The sequence below is a fragment of the Notamacropus eugenii genome, chromosome 6 (assembly GCF_028372415.1).
Source record: "Notamacropus eugenii isolate mMacEug1 chromosome 6, mMacEug1.pri_v2, whole genome shotgun sequence".
In the NCBI taxonomy this organism is placed as follows: domain Eukaryota; kingdom Metazoa; phylum Chordata; class Mammalia; order Diprotodontia; family Macropodidae; genus Notamacropus; species Notamacropus eugenii.
Genome location: NC_092877.1, coordinates 372,410,531 through 372,428,050, shown reverse-complemented (window position 1 = coordinate 372,428,050; position 17,520 = coordinate 372,410,531). Strand labels below are relative to the sequence as shown.

The 17,520-nt window shown below is 35.2% G+C and overlaps 1 protein-coding gene across 1 annotated transcript in view; it reads right to left on the bottom strand.

Moving 5' to 3' along the window:
• EPHA6 (EPH receptor A6) overlaps positions 1–17,520 on the bottom strand; it is a 673,066-nt gene that overhangs the window by 432,522 nt on the left and 223,024 nt on the right. The gene's annotated exons all lie outside the window — the stretch shown is intronic.

Here is a 17,520-nt window from a genome sequence, read left to right as displayed (position 1 = left end):
CTTTTCATAAAATACAACACTCATTCCTATTGGAAACTCTGGAGAGCATAGGAATAACTGGAGCCTTCTTGTAAATAATAAATAGCATCTACCTAAAACTATCAGCAAGCATTATGTGTAATGGAGATAAGCTAGATGCATTTCCAGTAAGATCAAGGTGAAACAAGAATGTCCATTATCACCACTGTTATTCAATATGATACTAGAAATGTTAGCCTTAGCAATAAGAAGAAAAATAAATAGAAGGAATTACAATAGGCAAAGGAGAAACTAAACTATCTTAGCAGATGATGATGATGATGATGATGATATATTTAGGATCTCTATATACTAGAGAATCAAGTAAAAAACTATATGAAATAATAAACAACTTTAACAAAGTTGCAGGATACAAAATAAAACCACATAAATAATCTTCTTTTCTATCTATTACTAACAAAGCCCAACAGCAAGAGATAGAAAGAAAAAATCCATTTAAAGTTACTGCAGACACAATCAAATATTTGGGAGTCTCACTGCCAAGACAAACCCAGGGACTATATGAACACAATTATGAAACACTTTTTGCACAGAGTCAGATCTAATAATTGGAAATCATCAGTTGCCCATGGGCAGACCAGGCCAATATAATAAAAATTATAATTCTACCTCAATTAATTTAATTATTCAGTGCATATATGATAACAAGCAAAGTGGGATCTTTTGATGTTTTTGTTTTAGTATAATCAAATGCCTCTGATTTAATCTTACCTTTATCAAGCAAGAGTCTTTACTAGGAGTAAAGTACAGAAATAACAGTTTCGTTAACTAGAAATAGCTATATATTTGTATTGTTAATGTGATTAAAGATCTTTTCTATTCATTAATGGGTCTACCCATTAGTGGGAGTTTGAATAGGGAAGATAGGAAAGTCCACAGGTACTGGGTCTCAAGAGTTGGGATGCCCTCTGGCTCTAAAAAAGGCATGACTATTCTGAGGGTGAGGGTTTACTTTAAGGTTTGCTTGAAGTGTTTGTTTGGCCAGACTAGGATTCTGGAAAGCTGCTAAGGAGCCCCCCAACTTGGAAAACCCAGATTTTGGTGCTCTGGTCCCTGGTAACGATGGTCAGACAGTTGGATCTGTCTGTTGATGGTCAGGCAGAAGAAATCATATCTTTGATTTTTCTGCATTTTCTTTGAAGTTGAGAGTGCTGACTCTTCTGAACTAGGTGAATGATATATGTACTTGGTTAGAGGAATGATACCTGTGTTTGATTAAAATGATTTTTAACCCCTCAAAAGGTGCTTTTCCTTTTATGAATGCAGATCTAAGAACCTGGGGCAGCAGGGCCCCCTGGGTATGTTGGGCTGCTTACTGTTACACCTTATCAATCAAACTACCAAAAACTATTTTATACAGCTAGAAAACAATAATATCAAAGCTCATCTAGAAGAAGAAAAGGTCAAGAATATCAAGGGAATTAATGAAAAAGAATGCTAGGGAAGGTAACTTAGTCACAGTGGATCTTAAATTCTATTATACAGCAGCAATGATCAAAATCACTTGGTATTGGCTAAGAAATAGAGGGGTAGATAAGTGGAATAGGTTCGGTACACATGACAACATAGTCAATGACTATAGTAATCTACTGTTTGATAAACCCAGTGACCCCAGCTTCTGGGATAAGAACTCACTGTTTGATGAATCTGCTGGGAAAACTGGGAAATATTGTAGCAAAAACTGGGCATAGACCAATGCCTGACACCATATACCAGAATAAATTCTAAATGGGTACACAATCTAGGTATAAAAGTTGATACTATAAACAAATTAGGGGAACAATTAATAGATAATTTGTCAGATTTATGGAAAATGGAGGAATTTATGACCAGATCAGAGACAGAGAACATTTCAAAATATGAAACGGATAATTTTGATTACATTAAATTGAAAAGATTTGTGTAAACAAAGTCAACTCAACCAAGATTAGGAAGGAAGCAGAAAAATGAGAAAGAAATTTTATAGCCAGTGTCTCTGATAAAGGCCTTCTTTCTAAAGAACTGTAATGGCAAGTAAAATACGACCTTTTGCTGTTTTTTGTTTTAGTATAGTCAAGTATAATGCCTCCATTTGAATTAGGAGGATCTTTCCCACCAATTGTCTGACCTGGGAAGATTTGTAAGATGGTCCGTGCCTCTTGTAAACAAGGCACTGGTTTTCAAGGAATACAATCCCCTCTGACTCTAAAAAGTGTATAAAGACACTGAGGTGCAGTTTTATTTTGGGGCTTAATTTTGGTAAGGAGGTTTGAGTGCCAGATGAGGACTCTGGGAAGCCACTAAAGAGCCCTCTGGCTTTAAGAACCCAGATGTCATGCTCCCCTTTCTGGTAACTGGTCAGACAGCTGTAGTTGTCTGTTGAATTATCGTCAGACAAAGGAAGTCATGTGTGTTGATTACTTTGGGGTTCAGAGTGTTGACTCCCCTGAACTAGGTGAATAATATATGTGTTTGAATAAAGTGGTTGTTCACCCCTCGAAGGTTACTTTTCCTTTTATGAATACAGATCCAAGAACCTGTGAGAGCAGGTTCCCCTGTGTATGGTGGAGTGCTTACTGATACATGTACATAGAGAACTGAGTCAAATTTATAAGATTATAAATAATTTCCCAACTGATAGATGGAAAGGACATGACAGGCAATTTTTAGAGGAAGAAATTAAAGTTATCTATAATCATATAAAAATGTTCTAAATCACTGTTGATTAGAGAGATGCAAATCATAACAACTTTGAGGTACCACATCACACCTATTAGACTGGAAAATATGACAAAACAAGAAAATGATAAATGTTGGAGAGGATATGGGAGAGTTGGAACATTAATTCGTTGCTGGTGGAGCTGTGAGCTGATACAACCATTCTGGAGAACAATTTGGAACTATGCCCAAAGGGCTATAAAATGTGCATATCCTTTGAACCCAGCAGTATCACTTCTACGCCCATATCTCAAGGAGATTATAAAAATGGGAAAAGTCCCACATGTACAAAAATATTTAGAGCAGCTCTTTTTGTGATGATTAAGTACTAGAAATAGAGAGAATACCCATCAACTGGGGAATGGCTGAGCAAGTTGGAGTATATGAATGTAATGGAATACTACTGTGCTATAAGAAATGACAAACAGGTAAATGTCAGAAATGCTCGACAGACTTATATGAAGTGATGAAGAGTGAAGTTATCAGAACCAGGAGAACATCATACACAGCAACAGCCACAGAATGTGAGGACTATTTTTGATAGAGAGTCCCTCACAACAATGCAAAGACCAAAAATATTTCCAAACAGCTCTTGATACAAAATGCCATCCACATCCAGAGAAAGAACTATGGAGTCAGAATACAGAATGAAGCAGACTATTTTTTCTCTTTTCATGTTTGGTTTTGTTTAGTTTTACTCATGCTTTCTCCCATTCATTTTCGTTCTTATATGCAATATGAATATTGTGAAAATGTATTTAGTAAGAATGTATATGTAGAACCCACATAAGATTGCATGCTATCTTGGGGAAGGAGGTGGGAGAGAGAGGTAGAAAATTTAAAACTTATGGAGGTAATTAATGAAAATTGAAAACAAATAAATTGGGAAAGAAAAAATGTGGTGATAGAGGGGAAGGTCAGAAATGGAAATATTTTGAAGTCCAGGAAGGATGAAGTAAAATGTATATGAAAATGACTACTAAGAAATAGGGCTTTTTTTTTTCCTTAAGAAAATGAGACTCTCTTCATTACCAACATTTCTGCACCTTTTATTCAGCATGGAGACTCTCAGAATAAGTGATTGGTCACAGGTATTAAGACATTTGATGCTGAACTAGGCAGCATAACTCATCATAAAGGAAAGAACATTCCTGAAAGGAAAAAAAATGCATTAGCTATCAAGCCTGTTAACACTAGCTGACTATGGAACCATCTACAATTGGCGCTGTTGAATGTACTTCTGAGATTCAAACATTTATTTAACTGCTAACAATGATACAGATTAATAAAAAATGTTACAAAACATTTTCACATTAGTTATATTACATATAAGAATGTTACAAAACAGGATTTATTGCTTGTCTTGAAAATGGTTGGGTGTGTTAGTAGTTAGTTGTAAAAATATTACTTTTATCAGAAGAAATTTAACTCTTATGACCAGCATACACAGTTACTCACACACATACAAACATGTATGCACATATAGTGAGTGAGAGCTTCCACTTTATAAGTGACTAGTTCCACAATAACAACTGGAATTCATATAGTGTCATAAAGTGTTCAAAGCATTTTACCTCCATTAGTGCAGTTAAGCCTCACAAAAACCCTGTGTTATAGATATTATCACTATTTTACTGAAGAGAAAACTGACGCTCAGACAGTTTGGTGATTGACTCCTAATTTTGCAGGTAGTATCTGAGTAAGGTTTGGAACCCAGAAGCTCCTGAATCCAAGGACAGTGTTCTATTCACTATACTATGCCCTCAAAGATGTTATAGATATAAATATAGAAGAGGAAGAAAACTAAGTGAAATTCTCCAAACATATGAAGTAATTGGTATTACTTTATTTCAAGAACAAAATAGAAGTTAGAGGGATTTGTTTAGTTCTATTGTGCTTTGCACTGTAACATTTTTTGCTATGAAATAATGAACTGCTTGGGATAGGATCTCTGCCCTCCCTCAATTTCATTTCTCACCTAGCACCTAGTCTGTATCCATATACACTTTCTACTGTAGCATATACTCTGTAGGCATGTTTTTAAGTGAGTTGCACAAAGTCATCAGCCTTACTCTTTCTTCCAGGTTCATTGAAGTTCAGTATAGGACAAAAATCAAGATGATTGGTGATGGCACAGGATGATGTTGGCATTTTTGATGCCTGAATAAGCTCTAGGCACTTTACAGTGCCTCCTTCAGCCACCTTCAAGGTCACTGGAACAAATGGTTCTCATATGCCCATTCCAGTGAGAAAGTCTTCATGTGCTTGGGGTTGTTATGCTTGTCCTTCATTTTGGAGAGGATCATTACATTAGGGAGATAATTATATGACTTGCTTTTGACTTTGATTTGAGTGAGGGAGGACTGTGCAAGGTCACCATTCCTAAACCTTATACCCTTATTCTTTCAAAATAAAAAATTGGTACCTTGGCCAACTGTCATGTTTAAGATATTCATGTTAGAACCCTGTTTTTACATTGATCCAGTATTCATTCCCCCAGATCACATGCATTTTTGAATCTGCAAATGGGAAGTAGTGAAAATGGCATTTGGAAAGAAAATTTTGGAGTATAGCTTGAAATGTCATCAGTCTTTGAATATCAGGATAGTAAATGAAAATTGTTCTTGTCAGGCTATAGCAATTGGGAGGGTGATTTTTATAATGTAAAATTCAGGTCTAAATAGTGTTCAGGAATATGGGGAAAGCTAGTATTCTATTTACTGAGAATAATTTACAGAACCTAGCCATAGAATATGAAGAGAGGAGATTTGTGGGATGAGAAAGAGAAAGTGAACAGAAACAAGAATATTGTGACTGGAGTTGATTGGAGAGAGCAAAATGCAAAGATAAAGATTACATGCAATAGTTACTAATTTGAAGTAATAAAAATAAAATTTAATAAAACCCCCAAGCAACTTCAGCATTTAGTTTTAAATGCACGCATGTGTACATACATCTATTTTACAAAGTTAATATTAATTGCAATTCAAATTTTTAAAACTTCAGAATTTAATATCTAGTTTTGACTTGTATTTTAACAGTCTATTAGAATCTGGATTCACAGAATCATTTAACGTCATATGTTATAATATGTTATTTTTACAAAAGGAATCCTTTGTTTGGAAAATTTAGACTTGTTTTTAAATTATATTGCCAGTTTCTCCTTGCATGTTTTTACTGTTTTGCTGTGAAGCTATTATTTATTTATTTTTTAGCATTACGATAGTTTCTGTGATGTTATGTGACAGAATATATGCAATTTCTATATAAAGTGTTATACTTTAACATATTCCAGAACTGAACACTCCCCTACGATGAAGAAGAAAAGTAAACATCTGATAAAGTAACTTCATTAGACAATTTTTGAGTATTCTGTTCTCATCCCTCCCTGCTAATCTCATAAGAAGAGAGAGGTACATTTCACTCCCTCTTCTCTGAGATAAGATTGTTTAGAATAACTATTCATAATTTGTCTTCCTTTAGTATTCTTTTCTTATAGGTAAGTGTATGGTAATGGTTAGGGAGCTGTCCTGAGAGCCCACAAGACATAAATTCATGTACCATTAATGGTCACATACAAGTTATTTGACCCTAGGCAGATTCCTTAATTTCTCAAAGATCTAGTCAAGAGGTTTCAGACATGCAGTCCACAGGCCACAACTCCATATCCTTCTAGAATCTAGACCATTCTGCTAAATTTGACATGGTGACCACCCTCTTTTGTTACATATGTGTTTCTCTTCGAGTTTGGTAGATATTACTCTGTCTGGGTTCCCCTCTTATGTATCTGAATAGATCTTCTTAGTCTCTTTTGTTGGACCTTAATCTAGGTAACCTATACTTTAGGTACAATCTTGAATCTCTTTTCTCTCTGCATCCTATTTCTCAGTGGCCTCAGCAATCTATATTTGTTCTGCATATTCATATACAAATGCATGTTGTCCCTCACGTTAAAAATATGTGTTTTTTGAGGACAGAGACTATTTTGTCTTTGTATCACTTGAGTCCATGGCACACATATGGAATGACTGATTGACTTACAAGTTGAGTAGTCGCTTTGTCTGACTCTCCCTAGATGTATTGGATATCAAACTTATATCAGTGATATTTATTGAAAATTTTCCCCATTAATTTGTTTCTTTTCTTATTCTATATTCATTGATTTTTGTCTGTGCAATAGATTTTTAATTTTAAGTAGTCAAACTTGTCTAATTTTTCCTTTATGGCTAAATCTATTTTTTCAGTTAAAATTCCCACCATACCCTTTTATTTCTTTTTTCTGTGCGGTATACAGCTAAGGATGTTATGGTAAATATTTAATAACTGGCCCTCCAAAATAAATGTGCACACAAAATACTTTTAAGCTTAATCCGCATTATTAACACTTTCTCCATCAGTTTATGAAGTCTAGAAATCAACAAAACAGTAACTCAAGCCTTGATCTGTGTCATTTGCCAATCTGAGATATACATTCTCATAGTGACAATTTACCAAGCTCTTCTGAGCTCGATTGAACTGTCTACAGCATACCCCTGGACATGACATTCAATTCATTTGGAGAGTACTGCATATTGATGCTAGGTGGACTAGCCCAAGGGTTTTCCAGTTTCCCCACAAGTTCTCATCAAATAAAAAAATATATATAATAATAGAGTTTGAAAGAACTTTATATATCATTTTGTACAGTTTTCTCACTTTTCATATTTGGAAACTGAAACTGAGTTGGGGGCAGGGTACAAAATGACTTGTCTCAGCTTATACAATGGCAGAACCAGCAGTATAACTGTGTTTCTATTCGCTAAGTCATTGCTTTTTCTACAAACGTAATTTTAAACACTAAAGACAAATGATATTACACATGCAACAAAGATGATGCATATTTATACAGATGCTTTAAAGTTTACAAAATACTTTATGCAAATTATGTCAATTGATAAATGGTCAAATAATATGAACAGGCTGTTTTCCAATGAAGAAATCAACACAATTCATAGTCATATAAAATGCTCTAAATCATTATTGATTTGAAATGTAGATTAAAACAATCTTTAGATATCATTTTATACCTATCAGATAGAAAAGGAAAGTGACAAATATTCGAGAGAATTTGGAAAAACTGGGACATTAATTTATCATTTGTGGAATTATAAAATGATCCAACCATTCTGGAGAGCAACCTGGACTTATGCTCAATGATTTATTTAATTACCTATACTCTTTGAACTAGCAACTTGGTCTAGTTCACCATGACTTGGTCTATTTCCAAAGATGATTAGGGGAAAAGGAAAAGAACCTATATGTTCTAAAATGTTTATGACAGCTCTCTTTGTGGTGGCAAAGAATTAGAAATATAAAGGGATGACCATGAATTGGAGAACAGTTGAGAAGTTGTGGCATATAATTGTGATGAAATACTACTGTGCAATAAGAAATGATGAGTGCAATGATTTTAGAAAAAAACATGGAAAGGCTAGCATGAAATGATGAAGAGCAAAATGAGCACAACCAAGAGAACATCTTATACAGTGCAATATTGTTTTAAGAGCAACTTTGAGTGAATACGTTATTTTCTATTATAAATACCCAAATTGACTATAAAGTGCATGTGAAAAAAGACACTATTTGCATCCAGAGAATGAAATGATATATAGAAGTATGTATAGACTTTATACAAACACACACACCTCTTTGTGTTATTGGTAGCCATCTCTAGGATGGGTGGGGGAGGCAGTGAAGAAAAAAAGAAAAAATATTACACTATAATTTTGTTGTATATTTGAAGGTAATAAAGTAGATTTGTAATTTCATGTACAATCATCATTTTATTGTACTGTTATTGAAATGATTATTTCACTCCATAAATTAAAAATAAAAAAGCTATGTTAAAAAAACAAAACAAATTTTATCATATAGTGAAAATGTAGGATTTTTCCCCAAAAATTCTTTAGTAGTAACAAATGTATTCTCAGAATGGCTTTATATAATGTTTACTCCAAAAGTTCATAAATGAATGAGAATATCTAATGTATGTTATAATAGGAAAATAATACAATTTTTCACAAACTAGGATAAATTTTTCATAGGATCATTTAATATTAGAGATAGAAATTACTTAGAGATCAGATAGTCTCACCCGTGCATTACAAATATGGGAAATGAGGCCCAGGGGAACTCAAGTCATTTGTCTATGGTTATATAATTTCTTAGTGGCAAGCTTTGACTATAATTCAAAATTCCTCACTCATACTATGATCTTGAATTTCTTTTGACTTTCTAATGCTAAAAATGTTAGGAGATATGATGATGAAGATTCATACTTACATATTGTTCGATTTTGTTTGCTAGCATTTGCTTTTAGACTCAATTTGTAAGCTACTTTAGACTCTCTTTGAACATCAAATGACTCCCAATCAAGACAATAATACCTCTTTTGGTGTGTATGAACCTGTCAATTCAATGACAAAAGGGTCTTCCCCTATATAACCACAAACATAATTTTATGATTTCTGAAACAGTAGCATAATCAACATCTTCTCAGTCTTCTGTGATCTACATTGAATTTGATATTGCCTAGTTATGTTCAAATGATTAATGGTATGACTGGAGTAACTGTGTTATTTAAAGCCTTATTTGATAAATTCTCAATATTGACTGATGATGCACTTGCTTAGGAAAAATATTAAAAGGCAACCTGTTATCTTCACGTTAGCTCTGAATTTCTATACTAAGTCCATTATTGGAGCATATATTACAGAAATATATTTATGATATGACATTGGTGACAGTTTTGCATATGCATGCACAAGAAATCTATTGCCATATGCTAGTATTGTCTCTGTGAAATCTTAAGTTAATTGCATTTTAATTACTCCTGAAATGAATCATATGTAATTATTGAAAATTCAGCAAAATAAGATAATATAAACTGAAAATAAGATAAACATGTTCTCTTCTTTTTTCAAATGGACCTAGAGCACTTTTCTGAATTTCTTCTTTGCCTTCCTATTTTACTTAATCTATCTTTGAGATTTTGTATCTTTTCCTAAAAACCAACCGCCTTGGTAGACAGAATGCAAGTACTCTGAAATTCAAAATTGTGCAATTTGCCTAGTATCATGCCTTGCAGTTATTGCCTAGTATCATGGCATAAGTATCCACGTAAGACATGTTTATTGAATTGAAGTGATACATTTGAAAACAAAGAGAATATTGGGATTCTAAATGACTCAGTGGATGGAGTGCCAGACCTGAAGTAAGAGGGACTTAACTTCAGGAGTTCAAATATGGCTTCTGACCCTTACTAGCATTGTGACTGTGGGCAAATAACTTAACTCTGTCTACCTCACTTCCTCATCTATAAAATAAGTTAGAGTAGAAAATGTCAAATAACTGCAATATTTTTGCCAAGAAAACTCCAAATGGGGTCACAGAGAGTTGAACACAACTGAACATCAAGAGCAAAATGTTTGAGGAAGTATTTGGCAGTTGATCTTCTCAAAACTTCATATAGACCAAAATATAACTTAAACATTATTATATAGGAATACTTTCTTAGGAAAGATCTAAACACAATAGTCAATAAATATTTATTAAGTACCTACTATATGCCAGGCACTGTGCCAAGTGCTGAGGTGTAAAGACAGAAGGTTTTATGGGGCAATCTACATTAATTTTAAGGCCAAGTGAAAGGGAGCTGATCTGTTCTGCTCTAATATGTCAACTGTAAGGACAAAGGCCCTCTGTGAGAATATCAGAGAAAGAGAGGTACATGCCAGCTTGATTATTAATAAGTTTTATTTTAATTAGATTAAGTGAGGGAGTTTATTTATAAGAGGCCCGTCATCTTGGGCAGGAGGAGGACAAAATAACATCACGGATCCCCGTACCAACCTCAGGTCAGATCAGGTATTAACATAGAAACACAACAAAGAAAGTATAGTGCCCAGGAATGACTGAAGGTCATGTGCAAGTTTTCTCATGGGATAGTTGGAGCTTCTTTTGCTGTTTATATTTATTCAAGGTAGTTTACATTAGCAATGAGACTTGAGGTCCCATTCTTAGGCTCTGGCCCACTCCCATACGTGGGGTACAAAAAGAAGCAAACAGTCCCTACCCTCAAGAGACTCACAATCCAATGGCGGGGCGGGGGGGGGGGGGGGGAGATAAATAAATATGTAGAAAAAAGCTAAATACAGGATGAATAGAAAATAATTAAAAGAAGGAAGCCACTAGAGGGTTTGGGAAAAGCTTTCTGTAGAAGCCCTTAGATTGGGCTTGAAGGAAACTAGAGAAGTCAATAGGTGGAGATGAGAAGGGATAGAATTTCAGACATGGGGAACAGCCAGAGAAACCATCTGGAGCCAAGAGATGTGGAATGCCTTGCTTATAAAACATCAAGGAGGCCTTTATCACTGATGCAAATGTTCTGCTTATCTCTTTGTGCTGTATTTTAAAAACCTTTCTCCTTTCTATGGTGAAAGAGGAGGAGTTGTATGTTTGGAGAAAAATCTCATAGTAGTATATAGTAAAATCCCTTAAGGAGTTACATAGTTAAGGGATATCTATACCTATCTATACCTGTATCTATATCTATATCCATATACCTACATATACTATTATATAATATATATACTATATATATGCTATTATATAGTATATATAAATGGGTATATATATAAAATAAGTTGTATATATATTAGCACATATATATATACATATATATGTTAATATATATATAAATGGGTTGCACTGGAAAGAAATTAAATGGGAAAGTAAAGCTTATCTTCCAGTTGTCAAAATAACGTAGGTGTTCCATAGATCATCCAATATCATAGAAATTATTCCTTTCATGGAAAGACAAAATAAATTTAAACAATTTCAAACATTAAAAAAAGCAACCACAATCACTTGCTCAAAAATAATATTTGTTATCTGGTGTTACTTCTTTAATGTGACAGAAGGATTCAAAAGGCTTGGCATATTGAAAAATAAAAATGGCCCCCCAAAATTGCAGATATTCAACAGATATCAAAGAACAAGTGGGTGCAGAGAAAGTTAGTTGCTGGTTAAAAAAATTCTTATAGATGAGTAACTTGTTGATGCAATAGAAAGAGTTACAGACCAGGAGTAAGGAGACTTCAGTTCCAGTCCTTGAGCAGCCACAAACTAGCTCTGATACTCTGGAGAAGTCACTCAGCTTCTCTGAGGCACAGTTTTCTCATCTTTAAAATATGGGGATCACACCAGGTGACCTATGCAGTCCTTTCCAGGTACTGAAAGAATATCCCACTTACATTGTTAAATGACATTAGACAAGTGAACACTTTAGATGTACTTTCTTTGAAGTAAAATGAAAAAATCAATCCATTTTTACTTGTCAAAACTGTAGAGATCTTTGAGTTCTTTGAAAAAATAAGACATTTGAATTCTAAAATTGCATATAGTGAAAAAAAATTCTCTAAAGGAGCACATTCATGATAACAGGTGTTTGAAATAAATCAAAACTCCAAATAATTTCAAGCTTATAGTAGGACTTGATTTGACTGAAATAGGAATTAGGAAAAACTTAGGAGGACCATAGTTGGGGTAGAGGGTGACAGAATCATTTTCTTCCATTTCTGAAAGTTTCTTTTACTGTTTTTTATAAGTTGTAAGTGAATGACCAGTTACATGAGCAAACCAGTTTTATCATATGAGCACCAATCTATAAAAACTGAAGGCCCATCAGTGAAGTGTGATTATTGATTGGAAAGCAGTTGTATATGCTAATAGCCTGACTCTTAGCAAAGTATTAAAATTAATAGAAATATTTAAATTAAATAGAAGTATTTAAATTAACAGCCAGAACAAGACTGAAGACAGAGACGCCCTTTCCTAATATAGGTCTTGAGTCTTTGTGTCTCTACTACGGAAATGGAGAAAGACATCTATAGTCATGGGCTGAGTTAACCTTATTTCTCAGGATATAATATAGATGTTGGTTTTAGATTGTTGGCTAGTTGCAGAGAAAAAAAGAAGAGAAAGAAAATACGAAGGCTGTTGGATCTACGACAAGATGAACATTCCTGTTATCAGATAAATTTGAAGAGGATTTATAGGTATGGCAGGAGGATGTGTAAATTCATTAATTCCGTCTCCCTTATTTCTCTACCAGGGTTTGGGAAGTGATTTCTACCAGAAATATCTTCTTTCTCTACAGAATTATTTGATCTGAATAACTCCTGAAATTCTGTCATTTAGGGGACTCATTCTGATCTTTTTAAAACTGAAATACATGAGGGAGAGCTGAAGTCCTTTCAGTCCTTAGAGTGAATTAGCTTTAATCAGATTGAGATCAGGTGTGTTGAATTAAGAGGCATTTTCATTTGAGTGAGGAAAGAGAGACAAGAAAAGAAATTTCTGAGCATGGATACTAGAGAACAGGAGGGCAGAGTACATGTAAGGTATGGCCACATGAAACTCTGTGTGATCAGAAAGGTGAATGAAAGGCTTGTATACTAAGGGACTATTAAAAGGGGATATCAGGAGGTAGGAGCCAGAATAAAAAGGAGTGGCCTCTGAAGATAAAGAGCTTGAAGATAAAGGGTTCTTGGGCTGGGTATTACAGGTGAGAGCTGGTAAATATTTAACAACTGGCTCTCTCTAAAAAAAAGTACAGTATGTTTTAAAGTTAAATCTGCATTATTAATATTTTCCCCATTACTTTCTTCAGTCTAAATACTTAATAAAATGATAAATCATGCCCTGATTGATAGAATTTGCTGATTTCAAGGTATAAATACTCACACTAAGAATTTAACAATTGGCTCTAGTAGGCCAGTTCTTCTTGGTTCTGGCATACTCCAGTAAGTATTATCTATTACATAACTTTGCCCTAGCCAGTTCCTGGTCCCTCCCTTCTACCTGGAGTTCAGATGTATAGGGTTGACTATTTGTTCAGGATTGTAGAGGGATTTCTAGGAATTCCCATGTTGTTACAGCTGCTCTCATTAGAAAATGATACCTAAGGTGTAGGGAGGATCACTCCTTCTCTGCCCCACACACACATCAACCTCCACATTCTGCTTAGGAACCTTGGGGTAAAAGGGAAGAATGGGAAAGCTTTTATAATCTTGCTACATTAGCCTCAAGCCAACTAAGGTAGCTATTTCTCTGTGCTAGAACAACATTATATTCTACTGAAAACTTCCATACTATCTGACTTAGTCTAACTTTCCATGATGAAGTAAGAAAAACCCTCTCTTTGTCTCTGTCGCCCCCTTCCCCTCACAGAGGTAAATAATTTTATAGGTATATGTAAAAAGACCCAAAAGGCATGGAAAGAAATACTTTAAGCTCCGAATGACCACATGCACAGAGAAATTAGTGTAAATAAAAGCAATAGTTTATATTTACGTGTCATATAGAGTCTAAAACTGATTTATTCATAAAAAATACTGTGAGGTAGGTGGTACATATATTATCATATTTTTTTAAATGAGTAAACTGTAACTAAGAGAGGTCAGAAAATTAGTAAATGTTCAAAGTGCCAATAAATGGTGGCACTGAGAAATCAAGTCTTCTGACACTTGGTGTATTTGTTTTGCTACTACACCATCCTGCCTCTTCACTGATCAGAGTCATTCTCTGGCCTGTATTAAGGACCCTGCCGCAGGTAAATTAAATTAATCAACAAACATTAAATAACTGATTACTTTCAAGGTTTTAAGGGATTCAAAGGAATATTAATCTTAATTTGGCAATCATAGAATGAAGTTGTAATAAGAAAGCAGGGAGACCATTTGGAAGAGCAAGGTGCAGTGTGACATGAGACTTTACTAAGGCAAAGATGCAATTTACACTTCATATGCACACAGTAGAATGCTCAGGTTCATCATTAAGTTCATTCACCTGTGATTTTTATTAAGCATGTATTTTGTCTAGGCACTTTGGAATATTACAAATTTGATTTCTAAAACTCTTCTCTTTTCCTCTTTAAGTATTGGCTCCTAAAGTTGAGCCCCAAAGTACCCCAAAACAACCACTTTCATCTATGCCAGAATAAGTGAACCTCTACCTCCTGCTGCCAACCAAATCTCCCAAGTGAGTTATGAGAACCTCCTGCTCAAAGAAGAGCAATCTTCTTTTTGACCATAGGCCTTGTGTCTTCTACTTCCCTCTTTGAGGGAAGAGGAAAGTTGATAGTGAACAGGCTTTTTTGCTCTTGTTGTACAGGTTTGACTTCCAACTCCAGCTGAGCATGCGTCCTGCCTAACTTGCAGCTTTTGAAGGGAGGAGTTATGAAATGCAGCCTTCCATCTGATCATCTGACTGTGTCTCCCATCTCATATTGCACTTGCAACACAATCTCCAACCTCTGTTGTGTGGCACCTTCCACTCAATGAGAACATTCTCGCATCTGGTCATACACTTTACTTTCAGTGACTCTGAACTCTTGTAGATTATCATCCAGCCTCACTCCCCAGTTTTACCACATGATTCCTCATTCCCATCTCTTTCAACCCTCCCACACCAAAGTTTCAACCCAAGTCCACCCAGCCCTTCCACTGTGCCTTCTGGAATGCCTGTTCCATAGGTAACACACCTTAATTTTCATCTTTTCCCATTCCTTCCATCCTCTAGCTCTTGCTGACATCTGTTTCCCCTTTAATGACACAAACTTCCTGGTCACCCATTTTAGTAGCAGCTGCACCTTCTCTCATTCTCTTTGGCTCACTGATTGAATTAGGGGAGTTGGAATAGTCCTTGCTCTCCATTGCCACTTACAGGTTCTCTCCCTACTTATTCCATCTAATGGAAAATTAATTTCTTTTCCTTTGTAGTTCATGCTATTCATATCTGCCACCCAATCAAATGCTGGCAGCTGTTGTCTACAGACTTTCAGGTCATTCCCCTTCCTTCCTCAGTGAATTTTTGGTACTTGGTTCAAATTTTTTCTTTCCTTCCTAATTTCTGCCCTTGTGTTAGAAAATGTAAACATATGTATGGACTCTCATTCAAATACCCTAATCACTCAGTTCCCATGACTACGTCCTCCAACCCACTTCAACCTCACAAAGATGGTCACACCTTTAATCTTGCCATCACCCACATCTAACACTTTTATGTATATGAATCTTGAAATCCCTTTATCTGACTGTAGTCATTTGGCTTTTCAATTCTCTCTTTTCCTCCCTAACAAAACCCTACTGTTCATCTGCACCATGACCCCAACCCTTGACTCCTCACTTCTCTCCAAGGCCATCTCCTCTGCAGTAGACACTTTGTCCTCTTCTCTTTGTCTTGACTCCTTGGTGAACCAATTCAGGCCTATGCTGTCCATTTCTTTTATTTCCCTAGCTCCTTATCATATTACTGATTATGCCCAGTCAAGTTTCACTGCATTTTTTTAACAGCAAGGACTCTAGCATACCCAGGAGGGCCTGCTGTACAGTTTCTTAGATCTGCTTTCCTAAAAGGAAAGCAACTTTTGAGGGGTCAACAATCACTTTAATCAAACACATATACCAACAGAGAAAATGCAAACAGAGAAATAAAAACCAACAGACAGGAATTCCAACTGTCTGACCATTATATCCATACATAGTTACTAGAGACAGAAGCACCAGCATCTGGGTTTCCAAAGCCAGGGGGCTCCTTAGCGGCTACTGAAAGTCTCATCTGGCCAAAAGAAGACTTCCAAGGAGTAAGCCCCAAAGTAAAACCTCTCCTCAGAGTATTTATACACTTTTCAGAACCAGAAGGCATAACCCTCTGATCCAGTGCATCAGTAGAAATTAACAAAATGTATTGAGGCCTATTAATGGACAGGGAAGATCTTTAACTCTGCCCCCCACTCCCACCTCCACCATTAACCTTACATTAACATTACACTCTGCTTCTACATGTGATGCTGAATGAAGATAGAGAAAATCACATAACTGTTCAGACTGGGTCCTTTAAAAATTTGTGTTACACAGCATCAAATGGGTTTTCACTATTTCTAGGCAATAATATATGCCTTATCAACTCACTAGCCTGTTCACTGCAGCAGCCTTTCCAAACCTTTTTATCCTCCCCTCCTCTGTGAGTGGAGAATCTTGCCCCACATTTTATGGACAAAATTGAGGTCATTCATTGTGAGCTCCTTCTTCTTTCCTCATTTCATGTCACATAAATAGGTTCTGCTACTATCTTCTCCTTTACCCCTGTATCACATGATAGCGTATCCTTACTCCTCTGCTAAGTGATCTCATTGAACCCTATTTCCTTCAACAGATTCTGCCTTGTGTCATCTCTCCTCTTTGACTTATTAACATCCCCCTGTCTACTATATCCTGCCTACAGACATGCTCATATACTCCTCATCCTGGAAACAAACAAACAAAACTTCACTTGATCCATCCCCACTAATTTTTATCCTGCATATCTTCTGTCCTTTACAGCTCAATATATTTTTTTTCAAAAAGTTGTTTATGATAGGTGCCCACATTTTTATTTATTTATTTTATTTTCACATTTAAATTTTTAAAATTAAAGTTTTTTCAAATACAATTCAATTGTACCCTCGTACAACTTAAAAGATGTGTTATTGAAACAATTTATTTATTCATCACAAATCTTACAGAATTATTTCTGTTGTTTTCTTTTGCAACACTAAAAATATGAAAATACATTTTGAATGATTTCATATGTATAATTTATATCAAAATGCTTGCCTTCTCATGGAGGGGTGAGATGGAGGAGGGAAGGAGAGAATTTAGAATTCAAATTTAAAAAAAAACACATCAAATTGGTTTTTTTTTA